The sequence below is a fragment of the Megalopta genalis genome, chromosome 7 (assembly GCF_051020955.1).
Source record: "Megalopta genalis isolate 19385.01 chromosome 7, iyMegGena1_principal, whole genome shotgun sequence".
Taxonomy (NCBI): Eukaryota; Metazoa; Arthropoda; class Insecta; order Hymenoptera; family Halictidae; genus Megalopta; species Megalopta genalis.
The window spans coordinates 804,024-824,367 of record NC_135019.1 but is presented as its reverse complement, the minus strand read 5'-3'; the positions used below and the strand labels follow the sequence as shown (position 1 = coordinate 824,367).

At 48.0% G+C, this 20,344-nt stretch overlaps 1 protein-coding gene across 4 annotated transcripts in view; it reads right to left on the bottom strand.

Moving 5' to 3' along the window:
- Oct-TyrR (Octopamine-Tyramine receptor) overlaps window positions 1-19,871 on the bottom strand; it is a 167,482-nt gene extending 147,611 nt beyond the window's left edge. Inside the window, exons 1-2 of one of the 4 annotated variants that reach the window (XM_033467076.2) lie at window positions 19,764-19,871; window positions 13,112-13,235 (exon numbers count right to left, since the gene is read on the bottom strand). The gene's annotated coding sequence lies outside the window, so the exon portion shown is untranslated. Of the gene's footprint in view, window positions 1-13,111; window positions 13,236-16,815; window positions 17,551-19,763 lie in introns of those variants that run through there. The other 3 variants (XM_033467077.2, XM_033467078.2, XM_076523848.1) reach the window with 3 other exon arrangements.
- Between the last annotated feature and the right edge of the window lie 473 nt (window positions 19,872-20,344).

Here is a 20,344-nt window from a genome sequence, read left to right as displayed (position 1 = left end):
AGAGATGTCAAGTATCAGGACGTAAACAATAATTTAACTTTATATATGTTTATTAGAGGCGAGCTCGTCTAGCGCTTGTCGGCCGAGCCAACGAGCGCACGAAGCCCAGTTCCGCTCATTGGCTCGGCCGCCTTGCGCCAGCATATCTCGCCTCTCATTGGTCACTCTTTTTCCTTAATAATTCGTAAACGAAGCCGTCGATTGCATTTTCGCCAAGGACAAACTTGCTTCAAATTACCTCGAGAACCTCCCGTTCTCGGATCGCGAGACATTTTTGGGACAACCTGTACACCTATCCGAAAGAAAATATATGAATTTTCATCGCCGGAGAATCGTACGTTAATGTAGCTGTGTAAACAGAAATTGCGAACGGTGTTTATTGAAGCAATCTCTCCATCGGGCATCCGAGTTGTATTTTTCGCGAACTAAATATTCGTAAAATTATGAGTTTGCGCGGCAGTCCGAGCTCGGGGCAACCGGCTGTAATCTGTTTATTAATTAAAGGTGGACAGCGCCTGAAAAATCGTGATATTTTCGTGTTTACAAGACAAGACAAATGAAGCGGACAAAGATTAATAAACAGCTGGCAGGGATACGCGAGCGGGTATAAGATGATTTATCGCGGTGATCTTCTCGCGACGTTCGACGATTCGTAGTTTCCTTTGGACTCGAAAAAAAGACAAGAAAACGCAACGCAACGCTTTTCTTCGCTGATCAGGATCGCACGGGATAGCTCGGGATCGGACGATTTCGGCCGGGCTTTTGGCGCGATCAAACGCGAAACGGGGCAGGAAGTGAACAGGCGAATTAACCGGACCGTGTACGCGCGGTTTTTTAATTAAAAGAAACATCCCCGTGACAGCGCGATCCTGTGAGCTCGCTCCTTGCACTCTAATTAATCATTTCACGTACAGCCGCATCACGCTCGATTGAAACTCCAAAGCGACGCGACGGGATTATGGTCGCAAAGCAAGCCGGGAGATCTCGCATCGGGGTGCACCGCGCCGCATTCGCTATCGTGCGATCGCAAAACAGACGCGAAACCGAGCCGGCCGCGTGGCCTGGAGAAAAAGGGGAACAAATGAAAATTGACAAACGACTTTTAACACGTTCCGTGCCGAGCCGTTTTTACTCGACTCTCTTCGCGCCGGTTGTTTTATATTCTACCGAAACTTGATATATTGTGCGCAATTATTAATTGTCGTGTATACAACAACGAAACGAACTTATTACAAGAGGATATTAGATTATTTTCAGCTCGTTCCAAATGTTACGAACGATAGTCAATTTTCATCTAATTCCTGTTTGTCGCAACCACGACCCGCGGTCCCATTAAAATTGCATATTTATACGTATATATTTTTACTCGACTCTCTTCGCGCTGGTTGTTCCATATTCTACCGAAACTTGATGTATTATACGTAATTATTAATTGTCATGTATACAACAACAAAACGAACTTATTACAAGAGGATATTAGATTATTTTCAGCTCGTTCGAAATATTACGAACGAGAGTCAAATTTCATCTAATTCCTGTTTGTCGCAACCACGACCCGCGGTCCCATTATAATTGCATATTTACACGTACATCAGAATATATTACAGAATATACAATAATATCGTTTCCCGCGAAATGCGATACACGCGTCGAATTACAGTCACTTTTCGAAAAGCCGTATTTATTCGAATTACAGGAAACACGTGTGCGCGAAGTAAATTCAAATAAAAATCATTTCTCTCGGCTAATGTCGCGTTCGAGGCTCTCGGCGCCACTGTGTACGAAAATAATTTCGCATTGATTTCGAGCAAGTTCGAGCGAGCGAAAAATTTGCAGACAAGTTCCCGGAGCACCTTTGGGAACGCGTCTCGCGTTCGATTCGCGCGGAAGTTGAGACCGTGCCGCGGCGCGGTGAAAAATTCGCGAGGCTTTCGAAAGTTCCATTTACCATGAGTGAAGCGAAATGGAAGTGCAACGAGGTTGTCAGGTTTCCTCGAGGAGGGTGGAAAACGGCGACGAGGAGCTACGAACGAGTTCTCCTCGGCCGAGCGCAGGAAGACGGGGCGCGCTCGTTGTTAAATGGTCGCGCGCGCGCGCGCGCACGCCCGCGCGATGGATTTTAACTCGCCACTTAATTTTCGGAAGACTAAATTTTCTTAACCGTGTAATCACGCGTTCCACGCGGCGGCGGAGATCGCGCGCGCGCCCCGGGAGAGCCGGGCGCGAACGCGCTATTATCCTGTAATTGGCTGCCATTACCGGGAATTTATGCGACCGCTTGTTGAGTTAGGGAAAGCCGCGTCGACCCCGGGGCCGTTTGCATATCCGACGACGCCGGCCGATTGATAAGAGTATAGTAATCGGCCGTGTCCCGGGGCCGCCAACTTCGCCGACTAATAAACGAACTTTCGGCGGCCCGAATGTCCCGGGCTTAACGAAACTTCCCCGAGCAGCACCCCGTCATCTTTTCTCCGCTGTCTCCCGCCTTAAATATTAATGCCTGCTCTCCCGCATTACCATTCCACGCGGCCGCGGACCCAAAACGATTCCCAAACCGGAAACGCGTTTCGAATGACGCGACGGTCGGGCAACTCCGACACACCGAGTGTCGTTCAAAGAATTCCGAGACGCGACTAACCCTTGTTATCGAATTTGCCTTATAAATATAGCGAGGAACTTGCGCATTCGTGATCGAAGTTTCTAGATCAGATACCGAAGCGCAAACGCGTTGGAAAAATTGCTGTCTTCTGTTCGCTTTATTACGATTTCTGCTTCTTATAATTGAGTACGATTGTTTTTATTTTGTTTGAAAATTCGACGAGCCTGCTGATCTTTATGCAAAGTTTCATTCTCGTTAGTCCTGCAGATCTTTATGCAAAGTTTCATTCTCGTTAGTCCTGTGCGTACCCAAAGAGGGAAACGTTTTTTTACATCGGCTAAGAAATTTCTTGCAACGGGCATCGCGCAATCTTTATTAAAATTTGTCAAGAAAGGAAGAAATTTTTGGTTAATTCCTGCTTCTTAGAATTGAATACGATTGTTTTTATTTTGTTTGAAAGTTCGACAAGTCTGCAGATCTTTATGCAAAGTTTCATTCTCATTAGACCTGTGCGTAGCCAAAAATTTCGGCTAGAAATTTCTTGCAACGGGCATCGCACAATCGTACAACTAACATTCGTTAATGCAAAAGCGTATTCTCGAAATTTCGAAGAAGATCCACAGACAAACCCTGATTTAACCGGAACAGCGTTCTATCGTTTCATACTGCGAACCTTAATTTTCTCTCTCGTTTAGAAGATTTCTAACGGCGACTCGGTTCCAATCGGCTTTGCCGCGAAATCAAAAAATCACCTCCGATCACCATCTCCGAGTTATCGATTCCTTACAGTTCTCCAGACATCGATCCCCGACAGATTTAGCGAAGGGAAGAACCAACGTCGATGTTTAACAGGTGTTTTCGCCTGCGCGACGAGCAGCAGGAGAGATTCCGATAAATAATGCAGCTGGTCGGTGCAAAGAAAATTAACTCCGAGCCAAGAGGAAGTCTCGTATTAATATTTAAGCGGCGTTTCCACTTAACGCGACAACGAAGGGGTGACCGCTAAGTAAAATCAACGCAACGGGTTAAACGTATTCGAAAACGATCGAAGCCGAGAATCGGTTCGGTCCGCGGGAAAATAAATTTCGCTCGACTCGACGCTTCCCTTCGCCTCTCGACGCTCTTCGATCTCCGCGAATTTCTCCGCGAGCCGTTCCCGAACGATTTAAGTAACACCGAAACGAGCACTGCGGAATCGATCGGAACGAGGAAACGGGATTACAGTTATTCGCAACAAATAGCCAAGGGTGCAGAGAGAGCTGTTTGCCTCTGGGAAACAGATGGTCGCCGGGCGAAAAGGAGAAGTCGGTCGGAGGGCGTCCGAAACGGCCGGCGATACGTTATCCTTGAAATTTCAATCGGCGCCCCGGCCAACTGATTTGTCAATTTGGATAGTCCTTTTCCGCGTTAACGAACGCGGAGGAGAGCGTTCGCCGCGAATCGATCGATCGTCGAAGCGTCGGATACGTCGACGCGATGTTACGTCGTTCTTTCATTCGCAGCTTTTCGTCGGGCCGCGCTCTCGATCTTTCGCCGTTGGAAGAAGAAGATCATTTTTTGATAATCCTGTTTCACGAGCTGTTACCGCCGATCTTCCGGCGATCGAACAACCGTGCAAACTGCCGCGGAACCCGTCTGCCCGTAAATAAAAAGCCGTCGAGCGTTACGCGCGCGTTCTTTCCGCTACACGGATTACTTCTGCTAATACGATATTAGTACACGGAACACACTCGGCCGTAACAAGACCCTCCGGTAAAACCGGCTACGTTAACGACCCGAGACATACAAATTGCCGCGGAATTCTCCTCATTTATAATCGAGCGGAACGACTCTCGCGCGCTGTTTACGCCCGGCATCGCATAATTCCTGTCCTGCTCGCGTCGTCCTTTAAGCCACTGCCCTTCGTCTCCATTATGCGCGCAAACGCCATCCGAGACTGTCGCGCGAACTCCATTGTCTTCCGCGTTCAAAACGTCGCGTTTACCAAATGGAGAAAAATGCGACGGTCGTGGTCGAAAATCGGCGACGGCTCGCGACGCGTCGCGAAACGGTTTTCGAAACGGTTTAATCGCCGAAAATGGGCCGTTTATTTCGAAAGTGGCATAAGTCGCTTTACCGTGATGAAAAGTGGTGATTTTTTCATGTTTATACGAAATTAATTATACCGAGAAAAATATCGGTATCCTGGGATAAAGAATACAAGTAAATCTTCTCGAAAGTTAGCATCCATATTTTTAAACGTGTTGAAACGTAAACCCTTATATATTAGGGGGACCGAAAAGTAATCTCGTTTCTGCGCATATTTATCTGTTTGAATTTCATGTAAACAAACGACATAACTTTCCGGTCCTCCTAATATATCGACTTAAAAACAAAGTGACTTATGCCACTCTCAAAATAAACGGCTCAAATCGGAACACGCATCTTCGAGCCTCTTTTCTCCGATTGCTGAAATCTTCCTAAACGCACGGCTTTTTCGGAAATACTTCTAGACGTGCGTACAGATTAACGCTATTTTTAGCAATTTTTTGTACGCGTACATCTATTTCTATCTCAATTTTATAATTATCACAGTAAAAGCGAGTAAGTCGATCGAAGTGACGAAACCGAGGAAATAATTTTCAGTTAAAATCTTCGATGCCTTTGGATCTCGCTGGTAAAAATAGTGCCAGCGTTATAGATTCTGTACATTCGGAAGAAACGATCCTTTTCAGTGCAGACTACAAAAGTATAATAGAAGAGATATCTGTCGTTTATATTACAATACTTTTATGACTTTACACTGTATACGTATGGTACGAATGCCATCAAGATTATATTACTTGTATTTACATTTTATTCGTGTTATAAATTGTATAAAGTTGATGAAATTTTCTATAAATAATAAAAATTAAACGGGGCTCTCGCCTGAATCACGCACGAACTATACATCGAAAGGGTCCTTTCTGCTAAATCAAAACGAAGCTGAACAATTCCGTTTCAAATAAAATAAATTAAATTCTCCCCAATCGACGCTCAGCTTGGAAACAAAAATAAACAATTTGGGAAGAGGAGGCACGATTGATCGAGCCTCGCGGCTCGTTTTTATAATCACCGATTGCCAATAACTATAAAAATGAGCTGAATAATTGCACCTCCTTTTCCCAAATTGTCCATTTTTGTGCATAATCTGAACGTCGATTGGGGAGAATTTACTGTATACAGAAATAGATAATTTGGGAAGAGGAAACACGATTATTCGAGCCTTCCGCCTCGTTTTTATAGTTATAAATATAGTTATAATAATCTTCTCAAAGTGTCCATTTTTGTTTTCTAGCTTTGCGTGAATCGAGGAGAATTTTCTGTAATCCCAAATTTGACTAATCGACGCTCAGCTTGGAAACAAAAATGGACAATTTGGGAAGAGGAGGTACGATTGATCGAGCCTTGCGGCTCGTTTTTTACAGTTGTTGACTTCTTCCCAAATTGTCCATTTTTGTTTTCTAGCTTCGCGTCGATCGAGGAGAATTTTCTGTAATCCCAAATTTGTCTATTCGACGCTCAGCTTGGAAACAAAAATGGACAATTTGGGAAGAGGAGGCACGATTGATCGAGCCCCGCGGCTCGTTTTTTATAGACGTTGATTTCTTCCCAAATTGTCCATTTTTGTTTTCTAGCTTCGCGTCGATCGAGAAGAATTTTCTGTAATCCCAAATTTGTCTAATCGAGGTTCATTAAAATCTTGCCAACTTTTAGGAAGGTTAACGAAACGTCGCATTTGCAAACGTCTTACGATAGATCGGTATAATACGAACTATCTTGTCGGGGTCGCGGAAGACCCGAAGGCGCCGTCGTCGAGTTAATTAATATCTCGTGGTCCGAGTTCGCCGGGAAAAGCGGCCCGGCCCGCGTTCTTCGGGGTCTGGAAATAGTTTTATTTGACTTGGAACGAATTAATTAAATTAATCGATCTCTAGCGAAATTAATTTTCCTCCTTTGACGGGTCCGATCGGCTGCGGTGTCAAAAGTATTTCCTTCTCCCGTTCATCGGGGACACGGCACACCAATTACTTCGGCCGGATTGTTCGAGGACTCCGCGGGCTTTCTCGTTGAAAAATGTCCGTCGGTCTACCTTCTCGGCGGCTCCCTTTTATAAATTAGCCCGCGTATAATCGAAATAATGAACCATCCTCGAAAGTAATTCGTTTCTTTCGTTGGACACAACGATTTCGCTCGAGGAACTTTAGCAAACTCGCCCGGAAGAAGACAAAGGCAACAAGGAAAACGACGAATAAAGACGCGCGTTTCATTCACGAGCAGATATTTAATGCAGAGTTACGTCTGCTCTTTCCTACCCCGTCCCCGAGACATTCTTTAACAAAGGGAGGAGAAAAAAAAATATATGAAACCCGATTCGCCTTTTGTTACCGCCGGCTCGGGATCGCGACTTCGCTCATTCACGGATCTTACCGTCGCGTCGGAGAGATCCGTCCACCCGGAGGTTCCGCCTCCTCGCGCGATTGATCTTAGGCTCCGCTCCGCTCCGCTCGCGTTCTCTCGATCGTTCCTTCCAGCGACGAGCCCCGTGTTCGCCGTTTCAACGCGAGCGAACGCTCCGAACATCGAGCGGCCGCGGCTAATCTTTCGATCGGCGGCGAGCGTCGGGTCGAAACGCGATTAAACCGCAAATCCGAGCGGAACCGCGGAACCGAAAGACGCTCGCTTTTCTTTCTGTTCGCGCGAAATGCGTGGCGGCAAACGCGTCGGTCGCACAATGCCGCCTCGAAAACATTTTATCACCTGTCCGCCGAACAACGACCTCCGCTTTTGTCTTCGCAAAAAGCACGCAAATGGATGCTGCAGCTTTTATACATACCGTTATAATTATTAAACGCGGCTAAAGAGGAACGGGTAATGCCGGCGGAACGGCAGAGAAAACACGCGCGCAAAACGAGAGCCGCCCGCCCCCTCCGAACGAACGAACGACGAACGGTGTAAGTCGGCGATGAACGAGCCATCCCAATTGTCGATAACAATGGGAGAACAAACAATGTCCTCCTACAAATTAGCGATATCGAACCAAGCTAAATTAATCCGTTCGCAGCTTGTTCGGCCGTGAACAATCTCGCGATAAAATGTCCCCCATTAATTTCAGCCCGACGCCGAGTACGCTTCGATTAACTTTTTTACATCTTTCTCGACGGCGATCCGTGCGAAGACGGCGAAAGCTACGCGCTACAACGATATTTCGACGGCGATTCGTCGACCGTTCGTCGCGGGGCGCGTCGCTGCGAACGCGGTAAAACCTCGTTTATACGAACGAATTAATGTTCCACCACGGCTACGCGTTCACATAATTGAGCCTTTATTATCCGAACTACTGTCGAGCACACTCGCGATTATGCGAAAGCGTATTCTCGGCCGTGAGTACACGATTAAATTGCACAACAGAAATAATTAACAACACAATTGATTCTTGGTAAGATAGAACAAGAATTTCGGAGAACAACGCGCGAAATAACGAACTCTTACCGATGATGTTAAAAGTTCTGCTAATCGTTTCGTATTTTGATCGATGTTCGATTACAACGCCGTCCTTAGTTGAAACGTCTTATGTACTTTTAAACTGCCACTTTTCAGGGTATTTGAAAATGTTTGAAATATCTAAAATATTCCCTGCACACTTCACAGAGTGTTTTGACATACTGAAAAATGATTTTATTAATTTAACTCCGGCACATTTTTGGAGCGGAGCGCCCGAGATGAAGGAAGTCTTATTTTCAGCGGAAAAGATTACACGTCCTTGCCAATGCATTTGATTTTATTTATTTTATAAATATACACTTTCCTATTGTAAATAAAAGATCTATTTTTAATGCTGTAATTCACCATGGTGCGATATCTTTGGTAACAATCTCCCGTGTGCATTCTGGGTTTACTTGGACAAGTGTCACAGTGTTCGCTTTGCCAAATAGAGTTACGAGATATTCTTTCAAGTTTAGAACATTTTCTGCGTAATCGTTGGTTTCCTTTATAATTTCGTTTACCAATTCGTCCGTGAAAAATAATTTAAAATATTGTATCGGCTGTTCGATGTTTGTAGGAACTCGTGGTCCAACGCGACCTGTGACAATACGCTGAAAGGTATTCTATCTGGAATATGTAATTCTTCCTTAACATCGCGCCATTCGTCCAAGTCTTGTAACGAATCTTCGCTTTCGCTTTCAATAATTCTCATCCTTCGTCTCTTTGGTAGTATAATTTCGCTACTACTACTCGAAGTGTCAGAATCATAACCAACATTGTCTTCCACAATGTCTTTTAACTCTTCAAAATCAAATACGTCTTCGGTATCGCTCGGCTCTAAATTCTAATCGTAATATTTATTTTTCTCCATGTTGCTAACCATAGAAAAGGTCGAAAAATGGTTTAATCGTAATGATACAGACTTGGCACGTTTTAACTACAGATAAGAATTGCTAACGCCGACGATAACGTATGGTAAAAACATTTGGTTCCGCAGCGGAGCCTTCGGAGTTACGGAACAAATGACAAATGTCTCTGTAGCGGAGCCTTCGGGGCGCTAAGGGTTGAAGCTTCAGTTTTTGGACGATCAGAAATGTTAGGACAATTTACCTAATAAGGAAGGCATATGTTTTCTCGCGTCGCCGGTCATTTGCCGGCGAACCTTTATTATCGCACCCCTTCGATTATCCAAACTGCCTCGTCCCCCGACGCGTTCGTATAAACGAGATTCTACCGCATTAGCCCGCGATTGGAAAACGCATATGAAAAGTAAACGAGCTTGAAAATTGGGAATGAAAACACACTCTCGTTCGAAGACGGTGCAACGGAAATGAATTGCCGGCCGCGAATATGACCGACGAGGTATTCAACGCGTTAACGAGCGACCATAGCGATGCGGGTCGAATAGAATTGCGCGGTCATAGCCGAAAATCTGGTCGCATCGTCGAAATGCGGCGGACACCTCTGGTGGAAATCGCCTTCGGTAATTGCAGGGGTGTGCTGGCCGGTGGCTGGGAACAACACGCATTTGTTTTTCGCTATTTACGCGGCCTGAATGAAAATCACTGGCACGGAAGTGGTTGTGCCTCGAGTACAATCGACGATCTACCGGCTGCCGATGAGACACTCGAGTTACCACTTGCCTTGTTAAAGCTATTTTAACCGATGCAAAACATGCCACTATTTACGTCCTTATTTCTCGACGAGCCGCACAGAGCTGGCCGACTCGTTACGTAAATAACGACGGATAGCTGTCGAGTGCCCGAAGCCGCTTCAACCCTCCTCCTCCCTCCCCCCTTCAAGTAAAAACGTCCCGACGGAAATCCCCCCCGCCTCGCTCTCGAACCAGGCCTTTAATCAATTTTTTTCATAACCTTCGTCCAACAGATTCATTCATTTTCTTGTATAGGACGCGGCCGCGCAAAGGAGAGCCTTTATTGCCAATCGGAGCGATTGGACTTTCAATTTTCAAATTAACCCCTTTCCGTGCAATTTCATTTCGACGCTGGGAAATCAAATAATATAGCTCGCGGCGAGAGAAGGCGAGGAGCGAGAAGCGAGAAACAGTCCGTCCGGGGGACGTTTAAGCGTTTTCGATGTAAAATACATCGTCCTGTTCGGGAGAGCGGACGAACGTCCTCGCGCATCTTCCACGGGTTTGAAGCGGAGACGATTCTTAAAGCGGAAAATTTGCCTTTCCGGCCCTTCGGACGGGAGCGTGGAGGAACTCGGGGGCTGAAATTTAATATCGCGGTTGGCCAGCTAATCCCGCGCGGCTTAAAGGGCGCGAGGAAAAAAAAAGGGAAACAACCCCTGCGAACCCAAGGATCTTTACCACCGGATTTACGGTGGTGTTGGCCAAACGAATAGCCGACGAACACACGAAGGAGTTCGGGGTCGAAAACGCGGTCGGACAGTGGTCGCCGAACACTCCCGACATCTTTTTTTTTCTTCTTTCGCGTGATCCCCTCGTTGGAAAGAATGGGACGGAACAGAACCGCGCGTACGGAACGGCGCGACGCGGGGGAGGCGGGATCCACGGTTGACCTGCTTACGGCTAAACGCTGCTCTCTCCGTCGAAACAGCGAGCTAATTCTATGTGATCAGCGAAGTCCGAGCTTCGCGATCCGACCGTAAATCAGGTTCCCACGGATTTATGCCCGCCGAGTAGTCGGCTTTTAAATATCAAAATCGTAAATTACTTCTATTCTCGTGTTTGTGCGCCAAGCTTTGCCGTATCGATTTATCAGCGACCGGTGAAATTATAGCCGGCCGCGGTTACCGTTATTCGATCTCCGGCCTCCTAATTGCTGGTTAACGATGCCGCTCCTCTGAATCTGATTCGGGCAAATACAAATCTTAAATGGACACGTGCTTTGCTAACGATGTCACGCGTTTCCGGTCGCTGAAATTTGACGCCTCGCCAGGACGGAATCGAATGAACTCTCTGTGCGCGTCGGTGCTGAAAATTATGATTACACGAGCTGCGGATTTTATGCGTTTATAAGAAAAATCGGGAATTGGCGAAACAGCGGATAAATTGCAAGAACCGACGCACGCCATCGCGTCGAGGTCTCGTATAGGTGACACTAATTTTTAATTAGGCTTCGAAATTTATTTTTATTCTAACATATGCGAACGAATTGTATGGAACTAGCATTTTTAGGATGCAAAAGAATTAAACTGATAACAGCTATGGTAAATTTTAACTATCTATTTTCTGTTTCATTGATAAAATGACTTTGACATCGTGCGAATTTTAGGGGTTGATTCGGCGTGTAACGAGCGCGTTAAGAGACAAGATTCATTTTTATTTCGCATAAGGATCCGCGGTTAATTTATCGAGCACACTCGAGGGATGCCGTGCTTTTCGGTGACACAATATTTTAGTTTATATCTCGCAAACGGCTACGTTGCATTTAGCAAAATGTTACACCTATAAAAGCTACCGCTGAAATGAACGCTGTCAGCCGACCCGTTAAACTGAAATGTAGTTTTAAAAAGAAATTATGAACTGAGATTATGATATATTATATATTTTATGAAAATCTTGCCGCGTGAAATTCGATTACGATTACTTCTCTGTTCAACCATATTGTATTACGATAGAAGATCGGGATTGATTTTCTTCACATTTTGTTTAAACGCAGCACATTTAAAAATATATACAGGGTGTCCCAGATTTTAATGTTCAAACTTTGTCAATATATTCTATGGCACAAAGTGAGAAAAAAATGTTATGTAAACATAGGTCATATAGAGCTTTATTAAGAAGTTATAACAAAAATTCAGAATAGGAATAGTAATCAACTTGCTGTTACTGCGAGCATTGGCTCGAATAGATCAGCACATGCCGTGTGTTTATGTAAGCTGTGTTTATGAATACATTTCGAAACGTATTAATAACCGTTGTTGACAATACATGATTGACATCGATCGAAGATTTTTTTTAATTTTTATTTTTTTTTTAGTTGATTACTATTCCTATTCTGAATTTTTGTTACAACTTCTTCATAAAGCTCTATATGACCTATGTTTACATAACATTTTTTTCTCACTTTGTGCCATAGAATATATTGACAAAGTTTGAACATTAAAACCTGGGACACCCTGTATATAACTTAATGAACAATACGAAAGTATGTATCCTTTCTGACCAGTTAGCTGTTTTTAACGTAACGCAAAATGTTGTCATTCCTTCATGACGAGTATAGTCGACAAAAATAGCTAACTGGTTAAAGAGTGTCCACATCCACAGGGTACCCCAAAAATGTGTCGCAATCCGGAAATGGGGGTTTCCTGAGGTCATTTCAAGTTACTTTGTCCTTTGCGAAAATGCAATCCGCGGCCTCGTTTACGAGTTATTAACGAAAAACAGTGGCCAATCAGAGACGAGCTCGGCTGGCGCGTGGCGGCCGAGCCAACGATCGGTTAAAGCCCAATTCCGCTGATTGGCTCGGCCGCCTAGCGCTAGGCCTCGCCTCTCGCCTCTCATTGGTCACTGCTTTTCGTTAATAACTCGCAAATAAAGCCGCGGATTGCATTTTCGCTGAGGAAAGAGTTGCTTCAAATGACCTCGGGAACCTGCCATTCCCGGATTGCGAGACATTTTTGGGACACCCCGTATTTGTCCCACGCCGTATTGCAATAAGAAGGTGTACGAACTGCGAGCAACCCTAACTTCTCATTGTCATAAACCAATATACACGAGCCATGTTCACGTTTCGTTAATTCTATCGTTAAGAAAGTTTCGATTCCAGATTGTTGCAAGCGATTATTCCACGATTATTCCTTAGAGGCAAGAATAACGCGAATGGATTCGTGCTTACTCGAAGCTCGCATGAAGGCTCGTGCGAAAAGGTTGTTGCGACGAGACGCGCGTTACCCGACCGATTTACAGGCGTCAGGGCCGAATAACACGGTCCCCGGAAGAATAGGAAGGGAAATATATCGACGATGATGACACGCAAAATGTGCGGAGTCAGGCAAAAGCGAAGCTCTACTCACATTTTCCGCTGCCTTTGACTACGAGGACCTGATTCCCAGCTTGGCGGTGCGGCGTGTGTCGCAAAAACTGTGACCTTTCGGCTGCAGCCTCTTGATGATTTTCCTATGCGGCCTACCGGCGGGCCTATCCGCGCGACCGTCCCCGAATAATAGAACGAAAATGAGAATTCGTGGCGTATTACGAAGGCATCGATCAAACGCGGCCGGATTTCATCAGAGAGCGGCGGCCCAGAGACATATACACGCGCGGGCGGTTGACAGGATCGGAGAGGAAAAAAAAATAGGAGACAGAGAGTGAGAGAGTGGGAGAGAGAGAAAGAGAAAGAGAACGAGAAAGAGAGAGTAAGTGAGAGAGAGAGAGAGAGAGAGAGAGAGAGGGTGAAGGACAGAGAGGAAGAGAGAGAGAGGAGAGCCGGCGATTTTTAAAGAATCGCACCAGCGAGCGATATTTACGCGTCTCCGACGGCTGCTCCTACACGATCGGTTATTTATAAAGCCATTCACGATAATCAATAACCTATGCCGTTCTCCCTTGCACGGCGAAAATTCACCAACACCTCGAACACTTGCAAAACCCTCTCTCGAACGGTTGAACCGGGGAATATTTCATCGACGAGCCTGTGCTCTCGGTCCGCGCTCGCCGAGGGGCCGAACGAGAGAGATACGTACACGGAGAGAAAGAAAGACAGTGTATGTCTATGAGTGCGTGAGAATGTATGCGTGCGAGAGAGAGGGGAAGAGAGAGAGAGAGAGAGAGAGAGAGAGAGAGACGAAGAGAGAATGGGAAATGTAAACCGCGTAAATTCGTTCGAAGATTCACGAAGCGTGCCCGTCCGAGAAACGATATCGAAAGTTCCGCGTCGTAGATCGCGAAATCCCGGTTCACGCCTGGTTAACCTGCCGCTCCCAGGGGAGGGAATGTTTATTAAATACTAACGCGCAGGATGCACCGCGACTCGTGCAAGTCCTGCGGCCCCTTCCCCGAACGGTGGTTCGAACAGTGGGGGATGAAAACGGTTAATTATTAGCCGGTGGGATTCGCCGGCCGGATTACGCCGAATAATGAACAGGAATCGCGTTAAACCGAGAGACCGGGCTATCAATGCGGTGGCGCGCGGCAGCGGGACGGAGGGTGCAGATAAAAGGCGATAAAAGAAGGCGGGGGACGCGAGACACCCCCTCGAGTGTTGCACAGAAAAGTTTCACCAGGAAGAGTTATATACTTCGCGGCAATAAAACGTGCTGCAATGGCCTGTAAAGAAATTTCGATGGCTTAGAAATCTATTCTCCCGTCGCGACGGGGGCTGTTTCCCGGGCCCGTCGTCCGATTCGAAACGATTACAGCAATGTCTCTCTAATCGACGCCCAGATTGCGCACAAAAATAGACAATTTGGGAAGAGGAGATTATTCGCGAGCCTCGCAGTTTATTTTTATAGTTATAAATTGTCCACAATTATAAAGACGAGCCGCGAGGCTCGAATAATTGTATCTCGTCTTCCCAAGTTGTCCATTTTTGTTTCCAAGCTGAGGATTTTTAAGCTCAGGATTCCAAGCTCAGGATTCCAAGCTGAGGATTCCAAGCTCAGAATTCCAAGCTCAGGATTCCAAGCTGAGGAATCCAAGCTGAGGAATCCAAGCTGAGGATTCCAAGCTCAGAATTCCAAGCTCAGGATTCCAAGCTGAGGATTCCAAGCTCAAGATTCCAAGCTGAGGATTCCAAGCTCAGAATTCCAAGCTGAGGATTCCAAGCTCAGAATTCCAAGCTGAGGATTCCAAGCTCAGAATTCCAAGCTGAGGATTCCAAGCTCAGAATTCCAAGCTGAGGATTCCAAGCTGAGGATTCCAAGCTCAGAATTCCAAACTCAGAATTCCAAGCTCAGAATTGCAAGCTGAGGATTCCAAGCTCAAAATTCCAAGCTCAGGATTCCAAGCTTAAGATTCCAAGCTGAGGATTCCAATCTCTGAGGATCCTCTTCCCAAGGAGGAGATCTCTTCCCAAATTATCCAATTTAGTGGACAATCCGAGCGTCAGTAAGGAAGACATTACTGTATAGCGGTAAGCGAAAAGTATTTAGAAATATCGATCTATCGAACGGTAGTTTAAATGTGCAACAATAACGCTTTCCAAGTTGTAATAAAACCGATGCTGATCTTGTGCACCCTGAAAAGCGTTCCATAATAGGTAGACGGTCGAGGAGGTCTGTGTTGCAACTAATTTTGAATTTTTCTTCCATTAACCCTTTGCACTCGAAGCTATTTTAACTAAATAAATAAATATAAAATCATTTTTCTAACTTATAGCATTTCTATTATACGCGACAAAACGCATTTTATGCGCATGAAATTGACTCTTGGGACTCGCGCGATAATTGCACTCTTAGCAATCTTTTAAATCTAAACATTGTTAATATAAACATTATCTTGAAACGTGATATAACAAATTTCAGTGGTGCCTCAGAGTCACCATTCGAGAGCAAAGGGTCAACCCGACCAAAGTGTCGGTAGGCTCCCCCGGGATTGTCCTGCGTTGAAAGGCAGCTCGGTAATTTTCTTTTTAATGGCGACCAAGGAAGAAAGTTTTATTGGATCACTTTGCTCGTTAACTGTCTTCTCGATCGACGATCGACACCGCTATCGATGAAGAAAGACGGTCGGACGGTAATTAAATCTTTGCCCTCGAATATCGCCGATACGGTGACGGTAAATTATCATTTGTTTAAGCTACTCGTGTAAAATACATGAATAAAAATACAAAATCTTTTATTCGTTGAATCCTAACAGTGCAACGATGTTTATTTCGATTCAACTTTCCATAGAAAAATCAGAATGTTTGCAAAATTTGCTTTCAGCTGCCGATAGGTGTATCGGAAAAATCTTTCCGAGTGCTAAGGGTTAAAGGGTAGCTGCTGTTGCAGCCTGAAGTTGAAAGTAACGCACCGATGGAATAAATCGTAAACCAAGAAAGCCGTTAATTACGCGCGGAAAAGTTTCGCGAGGCGAGAATCGGTTGATACGTAAACTTGCCGTAGGATATGCACGAAATACAGGTAACGAAAATCCGACAAGAAACCCTGAGAAAAGTTGGCTTGGTAAACGTCCAAAAATCGCACGACCCCTCTATTGTGTTCGGCTCGATGGCTGATACGAGATCCCGTCCGAAAAGGAAAAATGGCTGTGAAATTGACGGATACAGGAAAAAAGAGTCGTGTAAAAATACGAGCTTCCGCAGTGCGCGGGACGACGTTCTCGAATTTCGGAGAATCATCGGCAACGATTCGTAATGTTACGTACCGATCGAATCGGAAGAACGACTCGACGATTCGGCCTTTCTCGGGCCGCGATGTGCCGCAGAAGGTTCGCGCGGATCGCGACTCCGAGCAAAGTCGCGCGAACAATTGGTTCGAATCACCGAGTCGTCGAACAACTGGAGAACAATTTTTTATTTTTTGCTGCTCGCGTTCCGTTACGGTGGAATTTTCTTCGATTGCCCGGACAAACGAGATCGCACACCGCGTAAAAAAGAAACCGAGCACGCAGGAACCGCGCGTAACGATCGCCGTAGAATCACACTCGCCGGTCGAATCTTTCGGCGAATTTGTCGGAGAGGACGCCGCATTTTGCGCGGGAGAGAGAGAGAGAGAGAGAGAGAGAGAGAGAGAGAAGGGGTTGCGTGCACGAGTTGGAAGAAATAAGCGCGACTCACCCCCGAACAATAAGATTCCCGCGGCTTTCACAGCGCGACGTCCAAGCGTTCCCGTTAGCCGACGATGGAACATCCACACGTCGACGGAGCGAAACGGCGCGACGCGAGGTGCGCGACCGGAAGTCCGCCGAGCGACTATCGCCGCCGATACAATAGTTATTTCGCCGCTAGACCCGGCCGCGCTTTCTTGGTGGGGGATGAAAATTCCAGAGGGGAGAGACTGGCGACGGGACGAGGTGCAAAACGGGGGTAGGGGGTTGCCGGTTTTCACGAAACTGGTCCCTCGTAACGAACCGACGGCGCGCAACTGAACTTTGTTTCGCGGACTGCGGAATGCGGGGCCTGCCGCCGACCGGCCAACCGAAAAGTATCCCTCTCAACCTACCCCTCCCCCCTCTCCCCCCGAGTTTCTGTGCCATTAATTCGGGGCGGCGCGGAGTGGGCGGCATAAAGCGCGCGCGTGCAACAGCGAGCGGACGAGCGAGCCGGCGCTACATGCAAGAATGGCTACAGGAATCCTCCTAACGAGACAAGACGGGACGAGCATTATTTCCTGTCAGCGAAAAATATTCCAGCCCGTAACAATGAAATATCTATTCTGTACCGTGCCCGAGATACTCGTGCAAGCTCTGGCATGTATCGCTGTTCAACCGTAACGAAGCGAAAAAAAAGAAAAACAGCAAGACGTTATTTTCTAGACATTTGTTGTGCCTCGACCTCCCTGCCTCCCTCTCCCCCCTCACTCTCTCTCTCTCTCTCTCTCTCTCTCTCTCTCTCTCTCTCACCGTGCTCCTCGCTCTTCATCCCTCGCCAGCCTCCGAAACCCGTTTTTCCGACGTCCGCGACGCCTCCGACCGATAAACTCGACCTTCCTTTTCTGCTCGTTTTAACCGTGAACAGGGCGGACTGGTTTAATTGCCAATTGATAGCCGTGTTTTCGTTTTTCCGAATCGGAACCTCCCCTCCTCCTCTCTCTCTCTCACTCTCGCGCCCTGTCTATCTTTCTACATCCGGCCAAGTGGTGCTCGAATTGCGGAAAAGATCAAGGTCGGGTCGAAACACTCGAGATAGTTTTGCAGCAACAGTGACGAACACGCTCGCCGCTCCAGAATTCTCTGCTGTCCGCGTCGTTTCGCCCCGGAACGGGAAACCGTGCGTTTTATTTCGACCGTCGTCGACTGTCGCGAGACCGAACTTCGCCAACAGAATAGTTCTCGTCCGAGCACGCGAGGCCGTTTAGGAGGAAGGCCGATTCCATGTTTCAGAAATCGTCGAGCACGCTGCCGCGACGCGTCCGCCGGACGATTCGCCCTTCTCGCGAACGCTAATTCATCAGCCGGGTATCCCTGCGAACCGCGAAATAAAGAAGACCGCACGAGAATCTCGATCAATTCTCGCTGGAGGAAACGGGACGCGCCATCCATTTCCGCCGGCGACCGGCGGCGGGCACACTAAATTTCCCGGGCACCCATCGGAATTCGACCGAAGGAGCAACCGCCGTAACAAAGTTTCCATTCCGTCGAACAAACCCTTTCGATTCCGCGGAAGTTTTACGATCACTGTTAAAGAGAGAGAGAGAGAGAGAGAGAGAGAGAGAGAGAAGAGGGCGAGCGGACCGCGAAAGTTGAATCGGTGAAAAGCGTCGGACCGTCGAGGGAGCCGCGCGGTCGTAAGAAGCGGGACGCTCGGGATAAATACGATTCTGGTGAATAGAGTAGAGCTGGATATACACAGAGAGAGAGAGAGAGGAGGGACGAGCACATATTTGAAACGTGGCCGCGCGTGGCCTCGCGTTAATTAACGCGAGCGACCGAGCCAGCGGTGCGCCGGTTCGAGAAGCCGGTTCTGAAACCACGCGGCGCCGCGCAGCTTAAACAAGCCACCTTTAAGTCTTTAAGCGAGGAGAAAATCGGCGGTGGCCGTCGAGTAGGCAAGGTTCCCCATTATCAAACCTCGTCCCCCGCCGAATCCGTTGGATATCCGGCGTTCGCCGCGCGCGCCCCCGCGATATTATCCTCTCCGTGCCGCTTTGATCCGCGACGCGCGACGAACGAAGAACGACCGAGCGAAGGGTTCGCGAGCCGCCGAGCGGAACTGTTTTAATCGTTTCACACCGGCACGCTCACGGGACATACACAAAACGCCTCTAACGAGGAGAGGGTAAACGAAGACCGGCGGAGACCGGCCGAGGACCCTCTCCGCGCACTCGAAAACCAAACAGCCATTCTCTCGCACCATGAAAACCCTCGACAGGAAGGGACGAAGACAGGGACAGAGACAAAGGGAGGGAGGGAGGGAGAGAGAGAGAGAGAGAAAACTAGCGCGGCGACCGGCGGCGTGTTCCCAATCTTCGAGTGCGAATCGCGATCCATCGATCCATCGCGATCGAGCGGCTCTATGGGAAAGGAGGACACCGGAATAGCGTCCCACGGTAATAACTTGCTCCCCCGAGTCCCGGTTTTCTTTCCTCTCGGTCGGCGCGCCGTCGCTTTTTATAATTAATCGATAACCGGTCGATCGACGCGATCCAGTTTCAATCTAGAGGTCCTGGGGGGCGGGGGTCGGTCGGACTCGGCGAGCCACGTCTTTCTCCGTGTCTCTCGCGATCGCTGACAGATAGAGGCGCGCGGACAAGAGGGATAGAGGACTGTGGAGACCGCTCGAGCTCTGCCGGCGCGTTCTTCCGACTTCCGTCGCGATAGATCGGGTACGGTCCCGGTGACCGGAAGAGGGTACACGCGAGATTCGCGTCGGTCCCGCGAGACGGGACGCGCCGCGTCGCGCGACCGGGCCCGCCGGAAGACGCGTCGCGTTCGAAGCGTGACAACGCGCGGCGCGGCGCGGCGTGACGCGACGAGGAACCGGGGTCACCGTGGCCGGCCCGAGCGTAAATCGGGGGGATCGGCCGGCGCCGATTATCTCGGGGAATGATAGTGAATCTCGCGTACCTGAGATCGTTGGATCGGTGGTGCAGGGCGCGGCGGCATGGTCCCGTCGCAACACAGCGCCGTTCGACGAGCACTGAGCAGCTATTCTGCGCCAACGGGGTTGCGTCGACGTCGAAAAGACGTGAACGGTCGCCCCGCGCCCCTTCCAACCCCCTCCCAGCCCCGTCTCACCCCCAGTCGAGACTCGGCTCGCCACGCCGCGCCGACCCACCACCCCCCACGGTACTACCGACGCCACTCTTCAGGGTACTCTCACACGTATCTCACCCGACGACCGTCCTTCTTCCTCTCGCACTCTCTCTCTCTCTCTCTCTCTCTCTCTCTCTTCCTCTCCCGCTCTCTCACTCTCTTACTCTCTCTTTCGTCCCGTCTCGCTCGCCCTCTGCTTCTCGCGGTCTCTCTCGTTCCCACCCGCTGTCTCCGGCGCTGTTACCGTCCTCGAGGCTGCCACCCCTGTGGCACATGCGCGAATCCCCCCTGTCCAACAAAACTCTCTTCGTAGAGCTGCCAGAATTGGGAAAAACGGGCCGAGGGAAAAGGAGGAAGAGGCCACCAGAGGGGGCACTGGAACGGTCGCGATG